General features: G+C 42.7%; 1 protein-coding gene across 10 annotated transcripts in view; it reads right to left on the bottom strand.

Annotated features, from left to right (window-relative positions):
• The window catches only part of PITPNM2 (phosphatidylinositol transfer protein membrane associated 2), a 316,237-nt gene that overhangs the window by 211,606 nt on the left and 82,916 nt on the right, over positions 1–21,715 (bottom strand). For 9 of the 10 annotated variants that reach the window (XM_029571365.1, XM_029571370.1, XM_029571369.1 and 6 more), the window contains exon 2: positions 17,084–17,149. The exons of the other annotated variant lie outside the window; for it this stretch is intronic. The gene's annotated coding sequence lies outside the window, so the exon portion shown is untranslated. The remainder of the gene's footprint in view (positions 1–17,083; positions 17,150–21,715) is intronic. 10 annotated transcript variants of the gene reach the window in all.

Below are 21,715 nucleotides of genomic sequence, written 5' to 3' on the forward strand. Positions count from 1 at the left end.
GTTGCTTACTGTGTTGCTACAAGCCTTCTCCACCGTCACCTCAACAACTAGTATCAGCCAACGATGTCCAAGTGTTACTGCCTAGAGAGGACACAGCGAACACACACACAGGCAACAGCTGCTGAACGACGCCACAGAGTACAGAGCGAACAGAAAAATGTTTTTAAAATAAAAGAGAGCTAATACTGCTGGAAAATTCTCTTATTAGCATATATTCCTTTTCATCCCCATATTCAGGAAATAATGAATTAACCTGCTGTTGATTTCACAGGAGTCACTTTCAAAGGGACTGCTTCAGTGAACTGAGTCATACAGCAGAAAAGTACATCCGAGCCCACCTTGCTTAGTGATAGAGTGGCACAGGAGATACCTGTGGGATGGCGTCCTGCTGTAACGTAGAGAACGGCTTAGCTGTAGCTGCTGAACTTGTGTGTGTTGCAGTCTGTGGACAGTTCTGCTAGCCAAAAACTGGCTGGGCAGGCAAAAGGCGCACGGGTTGCCGTGTTATACATTTTATGGTCCTATTACTCCTCTCTGGGTAGCAGGCCAAGGGGGTTTTAAAAAGTGGAGTCATTTCAGGAAGTGAGTCAAAGCATTCTCCGTGTCTAGAGTCAGAAGCTTTTTATGGCCAGTGTAATAAACGTTCACTGTTTTATGACAGAGGGTCAGGCTTGGATGGCCCAGTGATGTCAGCAAGGGGGTGGTTGTGGGAGGAGATAAAGCAAGGCGCACACTCACCGGCCTAAGCTAAACAAAAATCCATAAAATCAAAATGCAGTACATTAAATACAAATTAAGCAATAACAAAAAAAAAACCCACACTTTGTAACTTAGCCTTAGACCTGGTTGTGACAAGGTATCTTCAGAACTTAACTAACTTGATGTAATCAATAAGCCTTCCTAAAAAGGAATGTTTTCAGACACAGAGTCGTAATTCGATAGGAAAGGCGTTCCATAAAATTGGAGCTGCAACTGAAAAGGCCGACTGCCTCGTTACAAACAGACTGAACATCAATCAGGCCTCTCCGAGAGGATCTTAAGTGTCGTGAAAGCCGGTACAGTTTGAGTAAGGCAGTTGACCAGGGGCAGCTACTCAGATGGATAAGCTTAAAAAAAACACAAAAAAAAAAACACAGTCCAATTTTGCAAGGGCAGCCAATGCAAGCGTATAAGCGCTGGGGTAATACTTGTCATTTGATGCCAGAAATCAAATGGGCGGCTGAAGAGGCTGCAGCGTAAGATCAGGGAGGCCAAGATAAAGACCATTACAACAGTCAACGAGAGGAAAACTAGAAGCCTGAACGAAAGTACGAAACTGCGTGGTGGTCCTCTTGCCCCAAAGCGCAGGAAGAGAAGGGGCACCTGCGGGGACAGTGCAGTGTACACTCGCGTTCCTGTGCTACAGGATGGAGGGGCAAGGAGAGGAACGAGGCCAGAGCCGAGGAAAGGGGGAGAACTATGAGCTGGGGATGCAGAACAATGCTCAGAGGACGAGAACATGTTGAAGGCTGGGAATGGGGAAAAGAGGAAAGAGGAAAAAATACACTTGAGAGAGAGGGAAGGAACACGGTACAAGGTGGGGAGAGAAGAGCCACAAAGAAAGATGGAGAGACCTGAAAGAGCAGGGTCAGAGGGACACAGGGAGGGAATGAGACAGCAGATGAGATGAAAGCCAAGCGTAGGGTGACAGAAAGAGCACGGCAGAACATTTATTTCACTGTAAATGCTATGTTGTGTGACCAGTTATTTTGGAAATTTGACTTTAAAATGTATTTTAAATCACTTAGGGGTCATTTTATAACAGCCCACCTAAATTAGGCAGCAAATGCATGCATAGCTTACAACAAATCTTCAAAAGCCGACTTCTATGCATAATTCTGCTGTGAAAACAAAACCACCAAAAACTGCCCCCACGCAATTTTATACCTATTATGTGTGTGGGGGGGGTGGGGGGGGGGCAGCACGGCAGACTTTCAGCACCTGCTTTTGAAAATGGGGGGGGGGGGAAAAAAAAGGTACAGTCATAAGGGCAAACCCCTCCCGCTCTCCCTCCCTCGTCCAGGAACCCCTTTTGTTCAATCCGGGTCAAAGCTACACACGTGCAGATCATACGAGCCTAACTTTAGAACATTTCCATGGGTCCCTAAAGTACAGGACGTTTCAAAACGATGGCCCCATCGTGAAATAGATTACTTTGAAATCGGATCCATCGTTTTGAAACCCCTGTACAGAGAGGTTTTTTTGAGTTTTTTTTTAGTTAAATGCATTGCATAAAAAGGGAGGAGTCATGGATCTACTCTTATTGGTTTACTCTCTTGCACTACTTAGCAACTATATTTTTTTTTTTGGGGGGGGGCGTACAGGGGATCGGAGGTTGCATCTTGTACTATAACTCTTGCTCCCTGTCCACCACTTGCCTCAGTTCAAAACTGAGCTGCTCAGACACAAGTGAAGCAAATAAAATAAGAAGCTCTTAACATTTAAAAAAATATATATATAATAAAAGCAAGAATAAAGAAGATCCTCTTGAAGCACAGCTGCAATAAAAGACTACAATAAATAAATAATTTGTATTTTCTACTTTGTTACCAAGATGTTATTTTCCAAAAGTGCCATAACTGGGCAAAACAGATGACGCAAACATTCAAATATGTGCCAGGCTGCATTCTCTAGAATGGGATGGGCATATCTTACAATGAGTGATGGTGCTCTTTGCAAAAGCAGAATAAGAGTTCCTATTTACATTAAACAGAAAAAACTAAAAGAATATAATGAAGCTGAAAGAAGGGAAACTTAAAAGGAATGCGAGAAAATACTTTTTCGATAAGAAGGAAGGTAGTGGACACCAGACATCTAGAGGTGGTTAAGGAGGAGCCAAAACTGTGGAAGAAATCAAGCCTACATGGGACAGATACCAGGGGTCCTTAGTGGCAGCAGAGGGAGAGACCATCATAGATTGACTAGGACTCGTGGCGGCACAGTAGGTAGGGTCTTTATCTACCTCACATCTTCTACATCCAAGACACACAACCCACCCTCCCACTACACAAAAGCAGATAGTACTGCTTAAAAAATAGCAATGCCAAGGAATGACGAGGCTACACACAAAAAAAAAAAAAATATAGCAAATAAAAAAAAATAAACTAGCGATAAGTATTTTTTAAAATCCATTAGACAATTTGACATCACTTGCCAACAATGAAGGCTAAATACTGTAAAGTCTACATTTATTGTAGGATCAGTGGAATGTGTTGAACAGTAGCCTTCCACCGTAGCTATTAAATCCCGTCACAGTTCACTGGATGTCCAAATATAAGCTGGAAGCGAAGACTTATGAAACTGCTTCTTACTGAAGCGTTCCCATCACCTGGGCCTTCTCCAGTCACAGAGCCCTTTCCCCGCACATTGGATCAGAACAGTTCTTTCGGCTCTCCCTTCCACCTCATCCGTTACCCATTTAGTTCCATTCATGGTCTGCTGCTCAAAGCAATGAGGAATTTGCCCTCCCTCGTCTCGTCAAACCTCCCAAAAATCAAAACTGAACAGCAGGGAACAGCTGGGCAAAGTGATAGCAAGCTTTTATCTGGAATTAATGTTTCATTGAACTATATCAGATGCCAGATGACAAGCGACACGCACAACGAGAAGGATGTACCAGTCTGGGGGGGGGAATAGAATCTCCCTTCCCTTACCCACCCACTCACTGCAGATTGTGAAATCTTTTATTGAAGTGATACAGGTAGAAATAAGAGGCCAACACATTTATCTAAATTGTATCCAAATGTGATGATACACATGAGTTTGAGATCACACAGATCTTCTTCAGATGTGCCTCCCTCTCACAAATGCAATGGATTAAAATGCTGGGGAAAAACATATAAAAAAAAAAGTCCAGGTTTGCACAAGTTTTTCAAGCAACTGACCACATTTTCTTAAAGAAATGATGCAAGGAAAAGGGTGCTGATGGACTTAAATTTCAGACACTGAAAGATATGGGGTTTGTGGCTGGCTACAGACTATAAACTAGAACAAGAGGGAAAGCAGACAGTCGCTCAGCAGCGCATGGTTCGGAGGGAGGTGTCAAAGGATACTAATGAAACAGGAGAGTTAGGGCATTCCAACAGAGAGGTTCCAATAAAAGCAAAAATAGTCCATGTGCCTATAAGTAAAGAATCACCTGAGCTAAAGAATTCCAAATTATCCCAAACAACTGAAAAGCAGGTTGTTAATACAAACAAAAAACACACTTTGAAATGTCTGAATGTCAATGCCAGAAGTCTAAGAAGTTAGAGTGTATAGCAATGAATAATGAGATAGACATAATTGGCATCATAAAGACCTGGTGGAGGGAGGATAACCAATGGGACAGTGCTATATCAGGGTACAAATTATATCGCAATGATAGGAAGGATCAACTTGCTGAGTAGTGGGTGGGAGCAGCTTTATGTCCGGGAGGGCATGGGTAGAAATCCCTTGGGTGTTGGGGAAGAGTATAAGTGATAAGAGTATACTACTGTCCACCTGGCCAAAATAATAAGATGGATGATGAAATGCTAAGAGAAATCAGGGAAGCTAACCAATTTGGTAGTACAGTAATAATGGGAGATTTCAATTTCCCCAGTATCGACTGAGTAAATGTAACATCAGGACACGCTAGAAATGTAAAGTTCCTGGACAGAATCAATGACTGCTTCATGGAGCAAATGGTTCAGGAACCTTGAAAGAGGGAGCTATTTTAGATCTAATTATTTTTTCCAAATTGTAGTTTTATTGATACACAAATATTGTCATTACATAAAAAACAGAGAAGAGTCCAAATAAGCATGAACCCCATTGACTGTCTCCAATAAAACAAAATGAAATAAAGTTACATATATTGTGTGGGGAAAAAAAACAAACAAAAAAACAGTGCATCATTTTTCAAAATATCCCCATCCCCAATCCCCTCCCTCCACCCCCACCTCATTCCTAAATCTCAGACAAAAACCAGCATGAGAGCCAGCATAATCTGCTACTAATTTGAGTTAGTCGCATAAAGTGTCTTAATCAAATATCGGCAATATTACATGAGTAACAGAGTCTTCAATCCAGGGGTTCCATATTTTGAAAAACTTAGGGCCTCATTTTCCAAGCACTTTACCGCGTGCGATAAATTCGCAAATCGCGTTAACAGCTGTTAACGCGATTGCAAATTAGTCATTTGGTATTCAGGGGGCGGAGCATATGTAAAGCGGGAACCTGTGTATCGTGTGCGGCGAAACAGCCGCAGTGTTAGCGCGGCTAATAACTACAACTCCAACCTCGCGTTGTGGACTGCGTTACGGGCCTGAAAAGGATTACCGCCATCCACGAGAGAGAGAGAGAGAGAGAGAGAGAGAGAGAGAGAGAGAGAGAGAGAGAGAGAGAGAGAGAGAGAGAGAGAGAGAGAGAGAGAGAGAGAGAGAGAGAGAGAGAGAGAGAGAGAGAGAGAGAGAGAGAGAGAGAGACAGAGACAGACTTACTATAGTGCCTATGCCCTACATAGGTATTTTAACCCCTAAGGGAGGGCCACCTACTAACTCGGGGTGGGGATTAGGTATGAGCGTCGGGGGTTGGGGGCCACTTTCGCATTCTACATGAGACCTACGGACTGAACAGTGGTCTCTAGTGCAGATTTGCTGGCCGTCGGAGTGAGGACGCTCACTCCAAGCGGAGATTTGGCCAACATTCTCTCCACCTAGCATGTTGTTGCCCAGGTAGAGTGTCCATCAAGCTAGGTAGAGAGAACGTTGCCCAAACCACTTCTTGGAGTGAGCGTCCTCACTCCGACAGCCAGCAAATCTGCACTAGAGACCACTGTTCTGTCCGTAGGTCTCATGTGGAATGCGAAAGTGGCCCCCAACCCCCGACGCTCATACCTAATCCCCACCCCGAGTTAGTAGGTGGCCCTCCCATAGGGGTTAAAATACCTATGTAGGGCATAGGCACTATAGTAAGGTTCTCTCTCTCTCTCTCTCTCTCTCTCTATCGTGCACTGCGATAAAAGAAACCGGCAAATATCGTGAACTGCGATAAAAGACTGAAAGAATCATCGTGCACTGGGAAAACATCGCGTGTGGCGCTAATGTTTTCGTGAATGGCGAAAACATCGCCGCACGCGATTTTTCCCCACTGCACGAAAGAAGCCTCATTTGCATTGGTAACGCCCCCTAATGCGTTACCAATGCGATATTGGAAAATAAGGCCCTTAGTGTCTTATTTTTAATAGCTGTCAATTTAGATAAAAATATCCTAATTGTTGCTTAACATCATCCAGCGTAGGGATCGATTCAGATTTCCATCTGTAAGCCAAGGCACAACGGGCTGAGAGCATAATTTGTTGAAACAAAATTCTCTTTAGGTACCTCTATATCTAGAGGCAGATTCAACAAAGTGAACTCAGGAGCAGGATTCATGGTAGATCCAACCAGTTTATGAGCAAAGGAAAATATCATTGTCCAGAACTGTGTTACCCTCAAACACTGCCACCATAGATGGAAAAAAGGATCCTATTCTCCCACAACCTTTCCAGCAAAGATCTGACTGGGTCGGAAAGGTCTTATGGAGGCACGCAGGGGTATTATACCACCTCAACAAAACCTTGTAACTATTTTCCTGTAAAAGCATGGAAACTGAACTGCGCTTAGTGCTCAAATAAATTTGGTCCCATATCTCATTTGATAACTCCGGACCCAAATCCCTCTTCCAAGCCGCCACTGTCGTCGTTTTTCTGGTTGGGTCTTGATTAAGAAATCTATAAAGGTGTGAGTCCGCCTGTTCACACCAATGTTCAAAATGGGTTTTCCCTAAAAGCAAAAATCAGACTCCACTTTTTCCGCTACTAAAAAGTGTCTAATTTGCAGGAAACAGAAGATTTCCCTAGGTTCCAATGAATGTTTCCCTGAAACTCTTGAAAAGAGACAAATCTCTGATTTCCCCAAAAGTCCTTCAAATATTGGAAGGATCCATCTGAAGAAAATAGGAAAAGGCATAAGCATTGTCAAATTAAATGTAAAACACTGATAAGGCAGGCTAAGAGAGAATTTGAAATGAAGTTGGCTGTAGAGGCAAAAACTTTTTAAAATACATCCAAAATAGGAAACCTGCGAGGGAATTCAATGGACAGTTATATGATCGAGGAGTTAAAAGGGGCTCTTAGGAAACATAAGGCCATTGTGGAAAGACTAAATTAATTCTTTGCTTCCGTGTTTATGAATGAAGATATTAGGGAGATAACAATTCTGGAGATGGTTTGGATAAACTGAACCAAATCACTGTGAACCTGGAAGATGTGGTAGGCCAGATTGAAAAGTAACAAATCACTTGGACCATATAGTATACATCTCAGGGTTCTGAAAGAACTAAAAAATGACATTTCAAATGTTTTATTAAAAATTTGTAACCTACCACTAAAATAGTCTATTGTACCTGAAGACTGGAGGGTGGCCAATGTAACATATTTAAAAAGGGATCCAGGGATGGTCCAGGAAATTATAGACCGGTGAGCCTGCCTTCAGTGCTGGGAAAAATAGTGGAAACTATTCTAAAGGACAACACCACAGAGCATATAGAAGGCCATGGTTTAATGGGACACAGCCAGCATGGATTTACCCAAGGGAAGTCTTGCCTAACAAATCTGCTTCATTTTTTTGAAGGGGTTAATAAACATGGATAATGGTGAACCGGTAGATGTAGTGTATTTGGATTTTCAGAAGGCATTTGACAAAGTTCCTCATGAGAGGCTTCTAGGAAAACTAAAAAGTCATGGGATAGGAGGCGATGTCCTTTCGTGGATTACAAACTGGTTAAAAGACAGGAAACAGATTAAGATTATCTTTTTTCCACTGAGAACACAGATCATTTAAACAGTGGAGTGCCTCAGGGATCTGTACTTGGACCGGTGCTTTTCAATACATTTATAAATGATCTGGAAAAGGTATATGATGAGTGAGGTGATCAAATTTACAGATATGAAACTATTCAGTAGTTAAATCACAAGCGAATTCTGATAAACTGCAGAAGGACCTTGTGCATCCATATGGGAGATGAAATATAATGTGGACAAGTGCAAGTTGATGCATAAAGGGAAAAATAACCCTTGCTTTGTTTACACGATGTTAAGCTCCATATTAGGAGTTACCACCCAAGAAAGAGACATTGAAATCGCCAGCTCAGTTGCTGAGGCAGTCAAAAAAAGCAAACAATGTTAGGAATTATTAGGAAGGGAATGGTTAATAAAACAGAAAATGTCATAATGCCTCTGTATCGCTCCATGGTGAGACCACACCTAGAGCACTGTGTGCAATTCTGGTCGCCGCATCTCAAAAAAGATATAGTTGCACTGAAGAAAGTACAGAGAAAGGCGATCAAAATAATAAAGGGCATGGAACGGCTTTCCCTATGAAGAAAGGCTAAAGAGGTTAGCACTGTTCAGCTTGGAGAAGAGACGGCTGAGGGGGGATATGATAGAGGTCTATAAAATCATGAAAGGTTTAGAACAGCTAAATTTGAATCTGTTATTTATTCTTTCAGATAACAGAAGGACTAGGGGGCACACCATGAAGTTAACAAGAACATTTAAAACAAATCTGAGAAAAATCTTTCACTCAATGCACAATTAAGCTCTGGAATTCATTGCCAGAGGATGTGATTAGGACAGTTAGTGTAGCTGGGTTTAAAAAAAAGATTTGGAGATGTTCCTGGGGGAGAAGTCCATAAACTGCTATTAATCAAGTTAACTTAACTGCTATTAATTGCATCAGTAGCATGGGATCTACTTAAGTGTTTTGGTGCTTACCAGGTACTTGCAGCCTGGATTGGCCACTGTTGGAAACAGGATGCTGGGCTTGATGGACCCTCAGTTAACCCAGTATGGCAACTTCTTATGTTCTTATGAAAGTTGCAGTGCCCATTATTGTAACGAGAAGAAATATAAATGCAAAAAAACTTTTGTACACTGGCTTCAGGAGTCACACGGTGCCAATAACAGCAGCACAATCACCGCCGTGCCCAGAGGGGAATGATGAATGCCTTCTCCACCAAGCAGGACTGCACATTTCAACTCCTTCTGCTGAAATAAAGAGATTCAATTCCCCTGAATTGTTCCCTTCCCATACTTTCCTTTCCATCAGATGACAAAAAAATAAATCTTCCTAAAAAGTACAATTCAGCTAAAGTGAACCAGAGTCGACCACAAAGCTGTGCCAATTGAATCTAAGTATGGCGCTACAGGGCTGGTGACATGGCATGCTGTCTTCCTGATGAGGTCATCACAGGACAGAAAATGAATCACTGTCCACCCCTTTTGCAGTCTTATCCTTTGTCAGCACAGTTCTGTATTACAGTAGCTCATGGCATCAACCCAGCTCTGCTCTTCATGTATTTACTCTGCCCAGTGCATTATCAACATGTACATAAAACTGAGGAAAGGGTCCAAAAGTAAGACAACATTTTTTTTTTATTGGACAAATGGGCCAAAACAATTCAATGAAAAATTAAGACCTAAGGAGCTTGTAACAGTGAGAAAAAAAAAAAAAAGGGGTAAGACTGGAATCACCCAAAGAAGGATGCTTAGGTTAACTGGTGGCAAGACAGCCCAAAGGCTGCGATAGGTCTGCATGGAGCAGCACATGGTACTCACAGGAGCCACACACCCCCTGCATGTCTCGGGCAGATGGAGGGTCATAAATCGAGCCCACAGATCATCTGATTCTAGACTGCAGCCAGCTTTACAAACCTTAGACCAGCACAGGATGGGAGCAATAAGCATGCAGGTATATGGAGAGACAGGAGCTGGGTATGGCCAGATTTCTTTTTAGCTAAAGGACGAGACAGCCCAGTACCCTACCTGCAACACATTACACTATCTGCATTTATCCTGCATTTTGGTTGTTAATCTTAATTTGATATATTCTAACTGCACATTTTCTTACCTCCTAGTGTAAAACAGAGTTGGGTTCTTGCTGCTGCTACGGAGGGGTTTGGGGGTATTATTTATTTAAACACTTTTATATACCAAAGTTCGTATGGACATCACATCGGTTTACATAAAACGAAGGAAGAAGAGGGAGCGAAATTGGAAAAAAAAGTTACAATATAACAGTTAATTGATTATATAGGTGGATCTAAGAAAGAAGAAGAGGGAAGAGAAGAGCGATAGGAGAGGGGGGTGAAAGGTAGAGGAATAATTAACTGGAGAAATATAACATAGCATTCATTCAGGGGGGTGGGGATATATACAGGGGAGGGGTAGGAGTGGCGATGTGTTATGAGAAAGCCTGTATGAAGAGCCAGGTTTTTAATTTTTTTTTTTGAAGGTCTGGGTGCAGGGCTCTAGACGAATATCAGGGGGCATCGAGTTCCAGTGATAGGGGCCGGCGACGGATAAGGCACGGTATCTGGTGGAGCTGAGGTGTGTGTGTTTGGCGGGGGGAGGATCTGGTGAGTCTGGAAGGGGTGTGGAAGTATAGGGACTTGTTTAGCCATTGCATGCCTAGGTTGGGTAGGGTTTTGTGTACTAAGATGAGGGTCTTGTATAGAATTCTCGAGGAGATGGGAAGCCAATGTAGGTCTTTAAGGATAGGGGTGATATGATCGCATTTTCGAGAGTTAGTGAGAATACGGGCAGTGGAGTTTTGGAGCATCTGCAGGGGTTTCAGGGATGTAGCAGGGAGGCCAAGAAGGAGTGCGTTGCAGTAATCTATTTTGGAGAAAATTACTGCTTGGAGGACCGTACGGAAATCGTATATGTGAAGGAGGGGTTAAAGTTTTTTTTTTAAGTACATGGAGTTTGTAATTAACAGTCTTTGAGGGTGGAGCTGATAAATATTTTGAAATTGAGGTTGCAGTCCAGGGTGACACCAAGGCTTCGTGCTTGGTGGAGTAAGAGGGAGGAAGGGGGGGGGCAGAGGGAGGAGGAAGTGGAAGGTCGTGTGTGAAAAGAAGTTCAGTTTTGGAGGTGTTCAATATTAGCTTTAGGTTTGAGAGAAGCAATTTAATAGAGGATAGGCAGTTTTGCCAGGTTTGAAGGGAAGTAGTGATAGAGTTGGTGATAGGGATGAGGATTTGGACATCGTCCAGGTAGATGTAGTGGGTTAGGACCAGGTCAGAAAGGAGACGGCAGAGGGGCAACATGTAAATGTTGAAGAGGGTAGAGGACTCCACGGGTGAGACTGATGGGATGGGATTCATGGCTGTCTACTTTTACTTTGTAGGATCTATTGTTAAGATATGATTTGAACCAGTTGAGGGCTGAGCCAGAAAAGCCTCTCTCAGCTAGTCTGCATAAGAGGGTTTTGTGACTAATAGTGTCGAAAGCAGCAGAAATGTCGAGTAAGGCAAGGATGTATGATTGGCCGTTGTCAAGACCTTTGATAACTGTGTCAGAGTGAGAGAAGGAGGGTTTCGGTGTTAAAGTATTTTCGGAACCCAAATTTTGAGGGGGAGAGAATGCTGTGATTTTTGAGGTGTTCAGAGATCTGGGTGTTAACGGCTTTTTCTAGGAGTTTAGCTATGAAGGGGAGATTGGAGATGGGTCTGAAGTTGGCGAGTATGTAGGAAGCTTGGGGAGAGAGGGCGGTCCACTAGATGCAGTTCAACAGCAACGATCAAGCTATGGATGCGGTGATGCGATGAGACAAGGAGCCCGACAGAGGAGACAACACCCGTGGAAGGCTTCTAAGGGAACTGGGTGACCCTAGTACACAGATTTTATCACAGAAGATGAGTCAACTTCCCCAAAGCCATGCAAAAATACTAGCAGAAGGAAGGAACGCCTACTGGGTCAAAGGGACATTTTCTATGTTTAAAAAAAAAAAATGACTGGTGTCTGCATGGATTTAGCAGGTCTCCAGCTTACATCTGTTTTGAAGAGGAAATTAAACAAATCCTCCCTAATTTTGCTCTAAAGTATAAATAAATATGCCAAGATTGACAACAGTGGGGGCATCCTTTGTCGCGCCCCTTCTTCCCTTGTATTTATTCATCCAATTTCGATATATTGGATGATATTAAAATCTCCAAGCAGTTTACAATAAAGCAAATAGAAAAAATACAAATCATAACCATAAAAAGGATCCAAGCTGCATATTGTTGTTTGGTGGAGAGGAGGGAGACACCTCTGGAAAGGAATAATGAGAGGAAGCTTCCTTTAAAAACGAGGAAGAGAGACGAGCAGGGACAAAGCTGTGACCCTATGCTTGAACCTGGAAAAGTCCCGTCCCCTAAATATCTGTGCCAAAATCTTTGCACACCAATTAATTTTTCAGACTCAAGCTATGTACTTAAGTCATCAAGGGATGCAGAATTACCTGGAAAGAGGGCATTAAAAAGAGACAGCATTTATATAGGCTATAAAAATGTGTTTTACATACTCATAAGGGAACTCACAACAATAGAAACCCAGCAGTGCAGCTCCGTTTACTATTCCAGACATCACTATTCTTTTTCTACAAACCTTACACTAGCTGAAGGGAACACAAAAATGCGGACTATACATTATTTAGCTGCTAGCAGAGGCTGGCTGGCATTAGGAATGATTTGCAGCAGAGGATTTCTGACACACAAATGAAGTGTCATCTTTTACACCCTGAAAACACTACTCATTAATTGATTAAGGCGGTTATTGATTGTCCATGCACCCTCATTATGCCGCTGCAGCGTCCTCAGTAAAGAGAGGGACAATTAATCTTTTAAATGATTTAAAAAGCACATTTGTCAAGCAACTGAGCTTTCTGTGTCGTTTTCAAAGTCCAAAAAAGCTCCAGGGAGTCAGGCCACTCTCAGACTTGGGTCTACAGCCTCCCGGGGAATTGCTCCTGGAGGACTGTCAACTGCTATTAGTTCCACAGCAGGGCTCAGAGACCTCCTCTGGGATTTAGTGTGTGTCAGAGATGCTTTTTATAGAGACCTTGTTCCAGGTCAGAAAGCAACTGGGAGGTAGAAGAGACACCAGGAGCTGGACAGGCAATTAACTTGAGCATGACCAATCCAAGAAATCAGTTCTTAATGCATGCCCGTCACTGTACAATGCTGCACTATGTGCCCACAAGATTCTCAATTATTTTTGGATTTACACTTCAAGCACTGCAATACGCTAATAGTTGCACTTTCTTCCACAGAAACTGCTCTTGACAAAGTCTCCAGTGATTTCTTCATGGCCAAGGTCAAGGTCCAATTTGATTCTTCATCCTGCTTGATCCATTCATCACCACCTGGCTCCTTGACACAATGTACTCAACTGGATTTCAGGACTTAAGAGTGCTCTCTCTTTTTGGTTTTCTCCCTTCTCTGATCATACTTTTACCATGGCCTCCTGGTAGTTCTTCCTCCACCTGTATTCTGTCACCAGCGGGTGTGCCTCAAGGTTCTGTCCTGGACACCATCTACTCCCTTGGTGATCTGATCTCTTCCCACAGTTTTCAGTACCATTTTTAGGCCGACTCCCCTAGGGATCTACAATATCTCTCTATACCAGAAAATGTTACCAAGAATACAGTCCAAAACTTTCTTCCTGCTTGTCCATCACCACCACCTGGATGCCTGACTGCTTCCTTAAACTTAACATGGCTAAGATGGAACTTGTATTTCGCCAAACCCTTCCCTTTTATAGTCTCTTCTCTGTGGATGGGATACTCATCCTCTTCATCTCCTTGGCCCATAACCTTGGACATCATCTTTGATGCCTCTTCCTCCATCTTTACAAATATCCAACACACTACTAAAGTGTTTTCCTCTATAACATTGCTAAAATCCATCTCTTCCATTCTCAGCATGCTGCCAAAACATTCATCCACTCCCTGCTCTTCACGAGTCTTCAACTGACCCACTTTTCTCAACTATAATCTATTCAAAATTCAGCTGCGCAATTTATGTCACTATGACCACATAACCACTCTTCACAAGCCATTACATTGACTCCATATCTGCTTCCGCCATACAGTTCAAGCTTTTCTTACTTGCCTACAAAATGCATTTGCTTTGCATCTCCTTGTATCCTACCTTCTTTTCTCTCTACCTACACCTTTCCTTGTGAACTCCATTCATTGAGCAAGTCGCCTTCCTCCTCCCAGCTCTATGCCTGCCATCTTGCTGCGATATACACCGGGAATAGACTTCCTGAGCTGGTGAGTCATGCTCCCCCTCTGGCCGTAGTCAAATCCAGTTTAAAAACCACCTTTTTGAGGCTGCTCTTAAATCCTAACCACTTCTCTATAATTAAATGACTTGCCATAGACTGTCATATATGTTGTCTACTCATAGAGTAGCAACCATCTCTTATATGCATCTGTACAGTGCTATGTACGTCTAGGAGAACTTTAGAAACCGTAGTAGTAGTGCTCAGGCAACATCACTTGGTATAAACATGTCTTGAGTCTAACTTCAATTGTCCTGTCCTGGGTCTTTACAACTCTGAGGGAGGGCAGCTAATAATCAAAAAGGCCTGATCTCTCTCATTGGGCAGATTAAAGAGTAGAGGAGTTGGCTACAGCTGGACAGCATTTTCCTCTCACATTGGAAATCAAGAAATTGCCCAACCTAGAGATATTTGGGATTCCAATCCATCATCATCAATACTTTTTGATAAGCACTCAGTCACTTTCCCTGCTCTCCCTTAATTCGCTAGCCTAGACATAGGGGAATATGGGTCAGTCTTGCTGTGCTTCACTCATGGCCCACATACAACTCATCAAACACAGACCACCACATTCAGAAGCTAGGATGGCTCAGGTTGGAGCAGAGTGTGTCTGCTGTACAGAAGTGGCACATGCCGGTCCCTAGGAGGAGGGAGCCAGGAGCACTGCTGTATATCTACCGCATAACCCACTCGCCCGATTGGGTGTCTCTTAACCACCGTATGCTTGGTTTTGTTTCACACGCATAACATTTTTAGGCCACAGTTTGCAGCAACCATTTGTAGCCGTGTCACAGCTTGTCAGAGGGAACAGATGACTGCTACAGCACAGGGAAAAAGCAAAGTGCAGCAGAAATTTGTTATCTGGTGAAGAAACAAATCAGTCCTCCCAAGCTACCGCCAGTCTGTCTCACACAAGGAAAGCAATTCTAAACTGTATCTAGACCAATTTAACAAGCTATGTCAGCATAAGCAGCAGACAGTCTCTACACGGAATACGGTATTCTCTCTTGGGTGAAGCAAGATCGGAGCCATCCTGGGAGCTGGCCAGCTACTCCAGAAATCAGACTTAAAGGAATCTTGGCAGAGGGAAGAAATCCTCTTCATGTTTCTTCCAAAAACAGAAAGAGCAGTTAGGAAAGCTACTGGTGTTTCTTAGAATCCTGAAAATGCCAGACAGGAAGGGACCTTGAGAGGTCACCTAGCAATTCTAGAACATTCCCCCTGGCTCCCTGCAGGGCCCACCAGTCAAATGTGTCTCTAACATGCTCAACAAGAGTTGTGAAATTGTACAATTTTAATGAAAACTGACATTTGTGAATTTCTAAAAACATCAGCAAGTGTATGAAGTCATTAAACACAGGAAAACCGTAAAAATAAAAATCAAAACCCTCTGATAGAAGCCTGTACAACCATCCTAGGTACCTTGCTCCATTGCTTATAGCCTTGAAGTCCCTAAGATGATAAAGCACCGGAATAAAAGATGAATCCAAGATTACATCTTGTTCCTTCCTTTACTTCTGTTCTAGAATTTAGGGATTTATTTTAGTAATTTCTACGTTTTACAAGTGACAGTTCTTCCAGTCCTTTCAACCTTTTAAGACTCTTGCAATGGCAATTATTCTCTCTGTTTTACAGCTAATTTGAGCACAACCAAACTCTGAAAGGAGAGGTTATTACATTAGTAACTAGAGAGCTGCCTAGCTAGTAACCCTGGCAATGTCCGAGGCATGGCCTGTCTCCATGAAATAGGACATGAGAGACCAGAACACAGTCCCACCCCTGAAAAAAAAAGTCTGCAAAATCTCTCAGCGCATTCCAGGTCGGATAGCATCTGTGCAAATCTGTAAGAGCAAGGGGGCGTGAGCGAAGACCCACGCATTTCCTGAAAAGCAGCAACTCAGGCGGGAGCCGGCCTTCTTCTACTGCAAGGCCAGCCCTCCATTCTGACTGCTGAAGAGATACCCCATGCTGGGCAAAAATAGGGTCCTTTAGAGAGGAGGGGTTTCAAACAAAAAACAGCTGCCACGGTACAAGAATCCTTCGTAGTATAAAAACCACTGAAGAAGATGTGACTTAACGTATCCAAAAGAGAGGGCTGAAAGCAGAGTCTGTTCTTCCATGTGGACTAGAATAATTTCTTAAAAATATAAAAAAAGGCTTAGGGACGTTTCTTACAGAGAAACAAAAAGTATTTTAAAAAACCTTGCCACGAAGCAAAAATGTTCCCAAAATCCAAAGTACCAACGGAGCACTGCCTTAGGGGTCTGGATACGTACACAAAACCGCTGGCCTATCAAACCAAGTGCAACAGTGATGGTATTTGACTGCGGCCATTAAAACTGCTGCCGACCCAAGAAGTTGGCAAAAGGAGCTGAGAGAATATAAAGGGGGATAAACTAGAAAACCTTTCCATGCTGCTGCCAGTAGAGTTCTCCAGTCCGTTGGACGCTGGTATTCCAAGATACCTGAGATTTCTCTTTCCAAGGTGGTGGGAAGGGATCTTTTGGCAAGGCCTCAGGCACAGGATTATAAAAAAAAAAAAAAAAAAATCTTCATCTTAAACAGGACTTTCACGGCCTCCCTGGAAAAGGTGCACACTGGAACGTTTTTCACCTGGAATGTTGTCTCGGTGTCGTTAAAAGAAGCAGTGGCGCAGAGTTCCGCAAAGGATAGATGGATCTTTTGTACGCTGTGACTCAGACTACCGGATCTAACATGAGCATTATGCAAAATGTACTTTAGCATCTCTGGCTGGTTCTCATGTTGAGCCAAAAGAACGAACTCAAGGATCAGATGCCTCAGGGCTTCCGCTGAGAAGGGACCGAGGAACTCAGACCCGACGTGCTGGTCACATTACATTTCCCTTTAGCTGAACAAACTTGAAATAAAAGTAATTAAATGAGCAGGTACAATGAGCTGTAATTTACTCACGGATTTGAAGCCTTTATCAATCACTTTCACTGGATTCTCCAGCATCTACTACGGCATCAGACTACGCTGGAAAAAAAAAAGAAAAGAAAAAAAGGACTAATGAAGTAACTTGTAAGCCAGAACGAATAAGCCCCAGGCAGTCCAGACTGTCAGTGCAGAAGAAAATAACGTCTCTGGCTTTTAGATTCATTACCAATTACCGCTGTAAGGTGGATGAAAGATGAAAGGATTTTAAATCAAAGTTTAGATGAAAAAGAATCTATTTAAAAACTGACAGCCAAAGTGTGCTGCAGCATTTAGATACAGAAGCAGGCTCTCTGGATCCCATCCGGGAACAAGCAGGGCCATTCTGACACAGGAGGATCTCGCGCATCTTTTATCTTTAAGGTGAAAGATTCTTGGCCATGCTCGGCATTAACACGTAGCCTTTATTTTCTCTCTTAAGCTAGGATTTTTTTTTTTTTCCCCAAGTTCTTCCCTGCGATAGATTGTTTTTGGGCCTATATTCTAAAGCATTTAGCCGGATGACTCAGAAGTTATCCAGCTAAAAGAAGAAGATCTGGGAACTTATCCGGCTAAACGCTAACTGGATAATTTAGCAGATAAATAAATAAAATCTGAATTATGATGAGCAACTATCCAGCTCAGCTCTCCACCAAAAAAAAAACACTATACTCCTTTAATTTCGTAATGCTCCATGTCTAACAGAAAGGTATTTTCCATCCCATGTTCTTTTTAACATGTTTAGGGAGGGGCAAATACAATATTTTTCACCATTTCCAACAGAATTATCAGAAAGGACATAGCAATACCCTCTTTTATTCCCTCTTATGCAAACACACAACATACTCAGAGGAAGAAAAGAAGTTTCCACATTAAAAGGTGGTTTTTTTTTTCTGAAACTTGAATCTTCTGGACCACAATGGCCCTAGTGCTTTTCAACCAAGTCCCAACACCCGCACAGCCACGCTTGTCTTCAGGATATCCAGAAATGAATTTGCATATCCACAATCACTATTCATGTAGAGATTCGCTCCCTTGGGCTCCTGTCCTGCAGCAGAGGCTATCAGGAAGGTGCTGCAGGCCTGTGCTGTTTCCAATATGTTTAAGGCACTGCCAGGCAAGGAATATACCCTCTTGGCACTGGACACCAAGAGGTCACGTGCATTTTGAAAGCCCAGATAAGATGTATTCCATGCATTAGAAAAGGAAGAGAGACCACCAGGTGACTGCCAGCATGAGGTGAAAGAGGCTATTAAAGCCATGAGGGCATCTGTCAAAAACTGGAACGTGCAGCCAAATAAAGAAAAACAGGAAAAAGAGCGTTAAGCATCGACAAGTTGGATGCAAAGCATTAATAAGGCAGGCCAAAAGAGAATTTGAAAAGAAGCTAACAAGAGGGAAATAAGTCATAATACTAATATTTGCAAGTATACTCAAAGCAAGAAACTTGTGAGGGAGTTGGTTGGAGGGGCAGACGGAGCACTCAGAGAAGACAAGGCCATAGCAGAAAGAAATTAAATGAATTCTTTGCTCTGGTACTCACTGAGGAGAGTACTGGGGAAATGTCTACACCAGAAACATTCAGAGGAACTGAAACAAATCATGGGCAACTGGGACGACATAGCAGAGCAAATTGACAAACTAAAAAGAGTAACAAATCACTGAGACTGGACGGTATACATCCCAGAGGTCTGAAAGAACTGAAAAACGATTAGTAATCTCTAACTTCTCATTCAAATCCGATTCAGTATTTGGGGATTGGAGAGTGGCTAATATAATGCCCATTTTTAAAGAGGGCTCCAGGGGTGATCTGGAAAACTAGAGATGTTGGTATTGGGCTAAATGGTAAAAGTTATTCTGAAAAACAAAAAGCTACTAGTCTTCTAGAAAGGCACACATTGACGGGGCAAAACCAACATGGATTTAGCAAACAGAAGTCTGGCTTTACAAGCCGTTAGATTTTTTTTGAAGGGGTTAATAAACATGTGGACAAAGATGAGTCAGTTGGTACAATGTATCTGGATTTTTGAAAGGCATTTGACAAGGTCCCTCATGGGACACTAATCAGGGAGTTAGAGAGTCAGGGGATAGGAGGCAACGTCTTACTGTGGATTGCAACCTGGCTAACAGCTAGAAGACAGAATGTAAGATCGAATGGTTATTTATATCTCAATGGAATGGAGGTAAATAGTGGAGTGCCCCAGGGATCTGTACTGGAACCAATGCTTTTTAATATATTTATAAATGATCCGGAAAAGAGAGGGAGGAGTGAAGTGATCAAACTTGCAGATGACACAAATTTGTTCAAAGTAGTTACATCACAAGCCAATTATGAGGAATTGCAAGAGGACCTTGCAAGGACTGACAGATGAAATTAAATGCAGACAGTCCCAATATGCACATAAGGAAGAATAATCCATGTTATAGGTTCACAATGCTAGGTTCCATATTTGGCGTCTCCACTAAGGAAAAAAGATCTTTGACTTATTTTGGACAAAGTTTCTAGGCTCAGTGTGCAACTGCACTCAAAGCAACAAATAGATTATTACATATTAGACAAGGAATAAAAAAGCAGAAGATATAATGCTTCTATAATTGATCCCTGGTACAAGCACATGTTGAGTACTGGTGCAGTTCTGGTCGCCCCATCTCAAAAAAATAAAAATAAATCTAGGGGAACTAGAAAAGGTACAGAGAAGGGCGACCAAAATGATAAAGGGATGGAACAGCTCAGGGATGAAGAAAGGCAAAACAGATTAGGGCTCTTCAGCCTGGCGAAGAGATAGCAGAAAGGAGATAGGAAAGAGGTCTACAAAATCATGAGTGGGGTGGAACAGGTAAATAGGGAACAGTAACTTACCTTTTCAAATAGTTTTAGGAATAGTAGAATATTTAAAAACAAACATTGGAGAAAGTATTTTTTTCACTCAGCACATAATTAAACTGTAGAATCTGTCGCCTGAGGATGTGGTGAAAGCTGTTAGTGTAGCTGTATTTAAAAGGATTTACACAAGTTCCTGGATGAAAAATCATAAACCACTGTGAGCCATGCAGATATGGCAGAGCCACTGTTTATCCCTGGTTATGAGTGAGAAAGACTGGATCTATTGTTTGGGATCCTGTTGGGTGCTTGTGACCTGGACTGGCCACTGCCTGAGACAGGATATGCTGGGCTTGATGGACTTTGGTCTGACCCAGCAAGGCATTTCTTATATTCTTATCTAACATTTGGGAGAGCCGGACAAGTCAGGGTGACCTGTTTACAAGCGCACTGTACTGTTTCGGCCTGTAGAGCCTTAGCAAACAAGAATCTGCATAGAATGCACACGCACGTTTCTTCTTGAATACTGTATAGAAAGAAAAATGAACCCTTTGTGCAGTTAAAACTGAATAAGAAAAAAAAATAAAAGGGCTGTGCTAGTGCAGTCAGTAGGACCTAGCCTGGTCCCCCGAGATGAAGGCACAAGGAAGCAGTGGCACGCTTGGTGCCCACTCCTACAAATATACTGCACACAGTCTATGCCACCGTTTGGCATCTGGGCTATACAGCTGCCAAGTGTGACCACAGATGTTCATGGCATCAGCAGAGAAGGAGAAATTAGGAGGAAGAGGAGGTGGAAACTCAACCACAGAGGAAGAAAGCCGCGTTTGAATTACATCCATGGGTCAAGGGAAGGAAATGGACTGAGAGGACATTATAAGCATAGTACAGCTCAGAAAATGGCAGAATTATTGGACAAGATTGTTCCAGCAGTACTTGAGCACTGACACGGTCAGCTCTGCAACTACTACTCCATACACCAGCCTTGGATTCAGAAACAAAGGGGCAGCCAAACCCAAAACGTTTAGGCTGGCATTCAGAATTCTGAGGAGGCCTGGCCCAGTTTATTTGGAGGCCAAGCTCACACTCTGGTTCTGTCACTCCACAGAGCTCGTCTTGCAGGGGGGGGGGACGGGGGGACAAGGAGCATTGGCTTTTGTAGTACCCACTGATCTACCTGGCCAAAACCTCCCAAGATGCACAGGACTGCTTTTACAGGACTTTATACTTTTTGTCACAGACATTGATTTATTTATATAGATAACTTGCATCATAAAATAAAAGTTAAATATTACAGTTAATATAAAAACATTTCTGAATGCTTGGTGTCTTATATTTGTATTATATTATTAGTTCACTAATGGTTAACCTGTTATCCAACATGAACAATCGTTTTGGAAGGGCGGAATATTAATATTATAAATAGTACTGGGAGGGGGCAACCTGTCCAGAAGGCAGCCCAGCCGGGACATTCTTGCATGTGAGCATCAGAAGGGAAGAGACAATACAGGCAAACAGGGAGGGCGTGTCTTTACCTGAAGTGCATCAAAGCAGAAAAAGGGAGAAACGGTAGCTCCGTGTTCTTTTCATAACTAGATGGGATGTGCATCACTGCAAACTCACTCCATAATGGAAAAGGATGCCATAAAATTAAATGTGCCAAACAGGAAGCAGCCCCTTCCTTAAGTGGGAGGGTCAGGACAGCACGAAAGAGTGGAATGGGAGCTGGAGAGAGGAGGGCGAGAAAGTATTCCAGCAACCTGGTTTTACATGGGCAAAATCTTCTACCAATCAGATTCTGAACTGGA

This window comes from Rhinatrema bivittatum, chromosome 11 (assembly GCF_901001135.1).
Source record: "Rhinatrema bivittatum chromosome 11, aRhiBiv1.1, whole genome shotgun sequence".
Taxonomy (NCBI): Eukaryota; Metazoa; Chordata; class Amphibia; order Gymnophiona; family Rhinatrematidae; genus Rhinatrema; species Rhinatrema bivittatum.